This window comes from Octopus bimaculoides, chromosome 10 (genome assembly GCF_001194135.2).
Source record: "Octopus bimaculoides isolate UCB-OBI-ISO-001 chromosome 10, ASM119413v2, whole genome shotgun sequence".
In the NCBI taxonomy this organism is placed as follows: Eukaryota; Metazoa; Mollusca; class Cephalopoda; order Octopoda; family Octopodidae; genus Octopus; species Octopus bimaculoides.
The window spans coordinates 52,775,480-52,783,839 of record NC_068990.1 but is presented as its reverse complement, the minus strand read 5'-3'; the positions used below and the strand labels follow the sequence as shown (position 1 = coordinate 52,783,839).

Here is an 8,360-nt window from a genome sequence, read left to right as displayed (position 1 = left end):
ACCGGAAGTCTTTATCCTCTGACTTCTATCGGATGTTTCTCCCATGCACACCGCCAAAGGCTTAATGTTCGCCCATCCCTACTTAGGGTTTATCTCCTATGTTATGTAGTGATTATGTAGTGCATAAAAAATTATGGTGGAGTGTATGCAGGTTGAAGGCTAATGCGAGCTTTCTTTTCAGGTACATGACGCTGCTGTTCCCCATCCCAGGATCTCTCAGGCCCACACCTCCCACACCCGCAGGATTGGCACACTTAATGTTGGCACAATGAAAGGTAGGTCTGGTGAGATTGTTGAGATGCTTGAATGGAAATGTGTAGATTTGTGCTGCACCCAAGAAGTAAGGTGGAGAGGAAGTTCTGCTAGGTTCCTCATAGGCAAAGAACATAGGTATAAGATTTTCTGGGCAGGGAACACTAATGTGTGATAGAATACTTAAGATTAGATTAGTGCTGCAACATAGTTTAAGCAACCATTATCTCGGCCTATGTCCCTCAGCCGGGGCTACCTGATGAACAGAAAGCCCAATTTTATGACACCCTCTTGCAGACTACCTTGTTGACAAATGACAGTGACCTTCTCTTTGTGGCTGGCAACTTCAATGGGTATGTTGGACACGATGCAGGGGGTTTCCATGGCATACATGGAGGCTATGGTTTTGGTTCCCGCAATGAGGAGGGAACCAGGCTGCTGTAGTTCTGCAATGCAAATGATCTTATGGTTTGCAATACTAACTTCAGGAAACTTGCCAACCACTTATTCACCTACTGACCTGATGGACACACTTGTCAAATTGATTACATCCTTGCCAAGAAACAGGAAAGATGGCTACTTATAAATGCTAAAACCTTCCCAGGTGAAGAATGCATCCCACAATATATTAGTAGTTAGCAACTTCAGGATCAGAGCTAAACAGATGCCCAGAAGATGGCCAGCATGGAGAAGAAGGGTCTGGAAGTTTAAGGATCCTGCGAATGGAGATTTGGAGATGTATTACTTGAAGCTTTTGACAAAATAGAGAGGGATATAGAATCACATGATATGGAAGACAACTGGAGGTTCCTACGGGACAATCTGTTGAGGGCTACTGACCAGATCTGAGGATGGTGCAAAGTCCCCTCTCGACCCAAGGTAACATGGTGGTGAAACAATGTAGTTGACAGGGCCATTAGGGAAACGAAACAGGCATGGAAGGACTGGAAGAACGGTGCCAGAAGGGAAGCTAGGAGACAAGTTTACTTAGCCAGAGGGGAAGCAGATAAGAAGAATTTTGCCAATGTTCTGCGTTATGAGGACCAAAGACTTGAAGTGTTTTGTGTTGCAAGACAGTGTGTGAGAGAGAATTGTGATGTCATAGGAGAGAACTGTGACCGCATGGATGATGGCTCACTTACATTTAATGAGGCTGCAAAGAGAGAGACTTGGAAATGCCACTATAAAAGGTTGCTAAATGAAAAGAATTAATGGGAGGGAGAGAGTCTGCTGAATGTTGACCCTACAGAGGGACCAGCTATCCGAATTGACAGTACCTTGGTAGATAAAGCAATTAAGGGTATGAAGACAGGGAAAGCCCCCTGGCCCATCAGGAATCACCGCAGAGATGCTAAAATTTCTGGCAGTGCTGGCTATAGTCTAATAACCCATGTAGTCAATCAGGTGATATATGAAGGAGTCATACCCAATGACTGGTGTAGCAGTACCATAGTCAACTGCTACAAAGGTAAAGGTGATGCATTAGATACGAATAATTACAGAGGTATCAAGTTGTTGGATCAGGTAATAAAAGTCACGGAGAAGTTTGTAGCCCAACTAATTAGGGAGAGAATCAGTCTAGATGAGATGCAGTTTGGGTTTGTGCCAGGGAAAAGTACCACTGATGCTATATTTCTGGTAAGACTGCTGCAGGAGAAATACCTAGCCAAAAATAAACCTCTATACCTGGCTTTCGTTGACATGGAGAAAGCTTTTGACAGGGTCCCCCAGTTCCTTATCTTGTGGTCAATGTGGAAACTAGGGATAGATGAATGGTTAGTGAGAGCTGTACAAGGATACTGTCAGTAAGGTGAGGATTGGTAATGAGTACAGTGAAGAATTCCGGGCAGGAGTAGGGGTCCACGAAGGATCAGTCTTCAGTGCCTTCTTATTCATCATAGTCCTCCAGGCAATAACAGGAATTCAAGACAGGATGCCCCTGGGAGCTTCTCTTTGCTGATGACCTTACTCTAATAGCCGAGTCACTATCAGAACTAGAGGAGAAGTTTCAGGTGTGGAAGCAAGATCTAGAATAGAAGGGCCTTAGAGTCAATCTAGCAAAAACCAAAGTCTTAATAAGTAGGAAGGCAGACAAAACACAAAAAATAGATGGCCCTGCTCGATTTGTAGAGAAGGCGTAGGTAGAAACTCAATAAGATGTATCCAATATAAGCTACAGACACATACAAGGTGCATCAATATCAAAGGAAGGCTAACTGAGAAGATAGTTTTTGTGTGTGATAAATGCTTGGGGGCAATAAACACTGAAAATGTGCAGAAAACAGATTCCGTCACATTCCAGTAGTTGATAGCTTCTGTTACCTAGGTGACCAAGTCAGTAGTGGGGTGGCTGCTCTGAGAGTGGAGCTGCTAGAATAAGGATAGCCAGGGCAAAGTTCAGAGAGCTCCTACCTCTGCTGGTGACAAAGGGCCTCTCGCTACATGGCAGTGAAACATGGGCCGTGACTGCTAGTATGCTCTGCTGGATGTGTAATGTCAGTGTGCATACACAACAGAGTGTATGCACCCTGAGAGAAAAGTTGAACATAAGAAGCATCAGATGTGGTGTGCAAGAGAGATGACTGCGCTGGTATGGCCATGTGTTGCGTATGGGTAAGGACAGCTGTGTGAAAAAGTGTCATACCCTAGCAGTAGAGGAAACCTGTGGAAGAAATAGATCCTGGAAGACCTGGGATGAGGTGTTGAAGCACGACCTTTGAATGTTGGTCCTCATCAAGGCGATGACAAGTGACTGAGGCCTTTGGAGACATGCTGTGCTTGAGAAGACCCAGCAAGCCAAGTGAGACCATAACCATGGCCTATGCTAGTGCAGCATAACCAACCCATTTAAGAGTACCTTTCAATCATTGGGCAATAAACTGTGCTTGCGAAGACCTGTTGAGGCAAGTGAAATCGTTGTCGTGGCCAATGACAGTACTGCCTGATTGGCACCCATGCCAGTGGCACATAAAATGCACCATTCAAGTGTGGTCGATGCCAGTACCGCCTGACTGGTCCCGTGCAATGTGTAATGCACACATGTCAGTTTGGATGTTGGCCTCATGATGATATGATCAACTCCTGCACTAGACAGTATTTTGCATCCTCGAACAAGGTATTTCATTTTACATTGCTCTACATCAAACTTAAGAAGTTGTGGAAAAGGTTCTCAAACTTTTAGAAGTTGTGGAACACTTGAAGCTTTACAAAATATTGCGAGCACACTACATGCAAAATGCTAAGAAATATAATGCAAAATGTAAAGAAATACCGAAATAACTGAAAAAAGGGTTTATACCTTTATTTATCATCTATTTTGCACTGATGTGAAGTATGAGCCTGTCATATCTTGGTAATTTCTTCAATGTTGGGACATATGTATGATAAGCAATCTCTCATTTTGTTGTCAGTAGACTGGAGATTTGTTCTCTTTTTGCACTTAATGTTGGTGAGAGTGGAAAATCCTAATCGGCATAAATATTATGTTGAAAATTAAAATAAAATGGCTAAAGCTTTTTTAGATATTGACTGGTATTCTTCTCTGATTGCAATCCAAAATTTTTCAAGACTAGACTCCTTATATTTAATCTTCACTCCACCATCGGTAGATACAGCTGTTAGTTCTTCTTCAGTTAATGTTAAACTAGCATCATCTGAAATTTCTATGAATGGATTTCGAATTCAAGCGTATTGTTCAGTGTTAAGTGATGGAAAATAATAATTTAATTTATTTTGCAAATTTGTCAAATGTTCAAGTATTAAAGGGAAGATATCATTTATGCAAGTTCTACTTATCAAAGGAAACATTTTCTAATTACCCTCAGAAGCTCTTTTCTTCCAGATAAGTAGTTTTTTTCTGAAATACTTTCATTTTATCAGTAGATGTCAAAATACTTCATTTCCTTGCATGCTAGTATTCAAAATACTGAGGTGCTAGAATATATCAGCCAAATACACTAATTTGCTGATCCAAAATTTATATCAAAGAAGCTCACAAAAGTGGTTTTGTTTTATTTCTTAAAAAAAACTTCAGTAGCTCTTGCCGTATCTCATATACACAATTAAGTACTTTCCCCTTTGAAAGCCACTTCACTTCTGTGTGCAAAAGCAGGTATCTGTGTTGTGAACCCATATTGATACAAAACTGCTTGAATAAACGTGACTTGTCTTGTTTTATATAATTTACAATATCAACAGCTTGATTCAAAACTTCTCTTAATTTGTCTCCTAATGTTTTTGCCATTAATGTTTCTCCGTGAAGAAAACAGTGAGTTATGACGACATTTTCATTTTGCTTTTTTACAAAAGATGTAAGGCCCTTAATGCAGCTTACCGTTGATGGAGCTCCATCTGTGCTAATGCCGACACACAACTTCCATGATATTTGCTATTTGCACAGGAAATTATTCAAAATGTTGGAAACATCTTTGCCCTTAGCAGTTGCACTTAATTCTTTGCAAAAAAGAAATTGATTTATAATTTGATCTTCATCAAGAAAACGAATAAATGTTAAGAGCTGCGCTTTGTTGGCATTGTCTGTTGACTCATCAATTTGTAATGCAAAATCTGAATATTAAAGCTTATTACTACAAACATCTTTCTCAATATCAGATGACATTTCTAGAATACATCTGTGAATACTATCATTGGACAGAGGGATTGTATTTATTTCTTTTGCTGCTTCATTTCCCAGCATTGTCCTCACAATCTTCTTACACACAAGCAGAATCAATGACTCACCTAAAGTATGAGCTTTCATATTTTGTGCTATTCGTTCTGAAACCTCATAAGAAGTGATTTGAGATTTTTCAGAAATAGTCATTATACTTTTCAAAGAGTTTCCTGTTATTCCTGCTATTCTAATAATTTTTCGAAATAACTTATAGATTTACCTTGTAAATGAGAGTGCTTGGTTTTCAAATGCTTGCTCAGTTTACTAGGAATCAATAATTTGTTTGATATTTTGCATCCACATATTAAACAGCGGCAAAGGATCATCAATGTTTCCAGTCCAATGAAAACCAAATCTTAAATAACTTTCGTCATATTTACAAGTAGACCACGCTTTGGCTCTCTTACTGGAACTGTTTCCACTGTGTTCACTTCTGGAATCACATTCATGTTTCTATGTTAGAAATCCATCCATTTTTATGGGTGTATTATTGTATATTTATCTGAAACTTTTATCTATCATTTACTTTTAACAAATGTAACACTATAATAGGTTAAAATTCCATAAAGTATTAAAGTTTTAGGTGGTTAAATAGATATATCAGTGACAGGAATATGTGTCACCAAAAAAACATTGTACTATTTATCACAACACCTCCACTTGCAGAACCTATTACTGCTACTGTCACCACTACACTACAGCACAACCTTAGCCGTGCTTGCTCATCAGTACAAAACTCATTTGAACAACTTTACAACGTGTATAAAACCTTCTTCCAAGCAACCAGCTGTTCCTTGTTGGATATCTTTCCGCTCTTAACAAATAATAATGATCTGTCATAAAGAACATTTCAATGTTGAAGTGAGGATATAATGTACTATAACTTCATTTTTTATCATCACAAATATCTACCTAGACCCTAGAATTTCGTGGGGCACACCTAAGCATGTCTCTGGGCACGCTAGTGCACCTGGGCACATCCTTTGGGAACCACTGCTCTACATTAAGTCCCAGTCAACTGCTCTCTCTCTTTTTCTCTCTCTCTCTCTTTTTCTCTATCTCTCTCTTTTTCTCTATCTCTCTCTCCAGCTGTCATATGCTTCATGTCTACTAGGTCATGAGTGAGGAGGCCAAGAGGAGATATGTGTCTACTCACAAGTACATAACTACCAAAAAAAATTAATAAAAATATGGTACTTGCTATTAGGTCATGCTCACTAATGATGGCTGTACTTCTTTTATGATGGATAATTAAAAAAAAAATAATCTAAAAATTTAGGTCGACTTTGTTTAGTGGATTTTCTAAGTAATGACATATCTGGACATCAAATGTAATTGGCTTCGATTATTTTGTTCAAAGTAGAATATTGAGCAGCTACAAGGTTTTATCTCATTACAATTTCAGAAGCTAAAACTCATTGCCATCACATTAAACTAAATTCAGGATATATAATTGAAAAAGCAAAAAAAAAAGCACAGAAGAGCAGTTGTCTCTCCAGCTCCTGGAAGCTAAAAGCAAAGAAGTGCATTACCTAATTAACCAACAAAACACTGCTCTAGATTTGAACTTGGAACCTCCAGTAATACTGATATGTAATACTCCAGTATTACATATCAGAGAATACTTTGGAAAATATTTTACTTTAACAGTATACCATTCTGCTGTAAAAGACAACATAAAGTGTTGGTTAGCAAGTTATCTGACAGGCCACATGGAATTGTATCATGTAGAACAACAAGCTATTTCCTCAATGGAATACCAAAAAGATCTGTTCTCACCTACTTTATTTTAAATCTATAACACAGCCTCATGTGTAGGTAACATCAGAGTCACATCCTTCCTCCAATATTATATTAATCATAAGAAAACTTAACTTGAAAACAATAAACAGTATCTACCAAATCCACCATTTAACTTTCATGTCAACAACACCAAGGAACAAACAGTTATTTCACTCAGCAATATAATCAAATCACACATATGCATTAACTACAAGCCACACACACATTAACTAGAATTAGCTTTTGTGATCAAACCCCACATACAAGACAAAAACACTTGGAGTTATACACAACACCTCTACATTAAATATAAGACAGAAAAGAAAACAAGGTTACATACAGACATCTTTTGTACACTTTCATATTCTTCATTTGGTCAACAGAAACAGCAAAAGGGTGCAAATAATGCATTAGATTTATCATAGATTGTGCCAAGCCTGCCTGGAACTCCAACCTTTCTAAAATTAACTATAATGAACAGAAAGCACTGCATATCACATTATCACAAAACAGTGCATGTTGCCTTGACACAAGTTGCATACAGACAATTTGCACAACAAGAGATACTAAAAACTGACGACCACCTCAACATGTATGGTGAACATTTTAATATTAGAACAAACTAGTTCTTGCTGCCCCCATCATGCAGAATCTCACCTAAACAAATATATCTCAACACCATTCTAAAAATACTTTCCTTCTCATTCTGTCCAGACAAATATTAAAAGCTCTATATACAAAAGTAGCAGCTGCATCAATAACCTCATTCATTTTGAGCCACTGAGGGAACTTCATATGGTCATTGAACTTGCTAGAAGGAAACATAAGACAACCAAATTCCTTCAAATCACAACCCTACCACCTTAAAAGAAAGGACACATGAGACAATGTAATCCTAGATACTTCTAAAAAGGTGGGATGATCAAGGGTTGAATGCCTTTGATCTGCTCAAATAGGGACAACCTAGAACTAAACAACAACCTTATGAACTTTTTAAACCTCTGATTCAGAGCACCAATGGCAAGCATGGGAGGACAGCAACTGCTGTACTCCAACTGTGGTCAACTTTATGTTGTAAATTCAAATCATACAAGGATCAACTTTCTCTTTTATCACCCCCAGGTCAATAAAATAAGTAGTTACGTGCATTATGACCAATTTAATTGGTTATTCAAAATGCCTGGCATTGTGTCATTATTTCAGACATCCAGAAAAGAGGATAAATTCTTTATCATTATCATTTTAAGATTTATTATTGTCTTTTTTTCTGTCATTTCATTATACGTAAACCCCCACGCTTTATGTTTGTGTTTGCATTGTCCCCCTCATCCTTCACCTTGGTAGAAAATAAATGAAATCATCATCATTATCCTTATTCAATTGTCTTATTTTTATTATGTGCTTTCACTGCACTACCAAGCACAGCTCAGTGTTCCTTGGGCATGTGCTGTTGTTTGTTTTGGTGTTGTTATTTTTACATGGTTTCTTTATATGTCACCTTAGTGTCATACAGTGTGATATGTAGTACCACAGAATGGGGTAAACCAACTGTCTCCACTTGATGTATTCCCAAATACAAATACTCTGCAAACAACTGTAACCAATCCAAAACAACTCTCAATGAACTATAACAACTTCTCAACAATTTCCTGCG

The 8,360-nt window shown here is 38.2% G+C and overlaps 1 long non-coding RNA gene across 2 annotated transcripts in view; it reads left to right on the top strand.

The window, feature by feature from the left end:
* LOC106878580 (uncharacterized) overlaps positions 1-8,042 on the top strand; it is a 15,529-nt gene extending 7,487 nt beyond the window's left edge. For both annotated transcript variants that reach the window (XR_001410516.2, XR_008265058.1), the window contains exons 2-3: positions 182-275; positions 4,561-8,042. This is a non-coding gene — a long non-coding RNA (uncharacterized LOC106878580). The remainder of the gene's footprint in view (positions 1-181; positions 276-4,560) is intronic.
* The last annotated feature ends 318 nt before the right edge of the window (positions 8,043-8,360 follow it).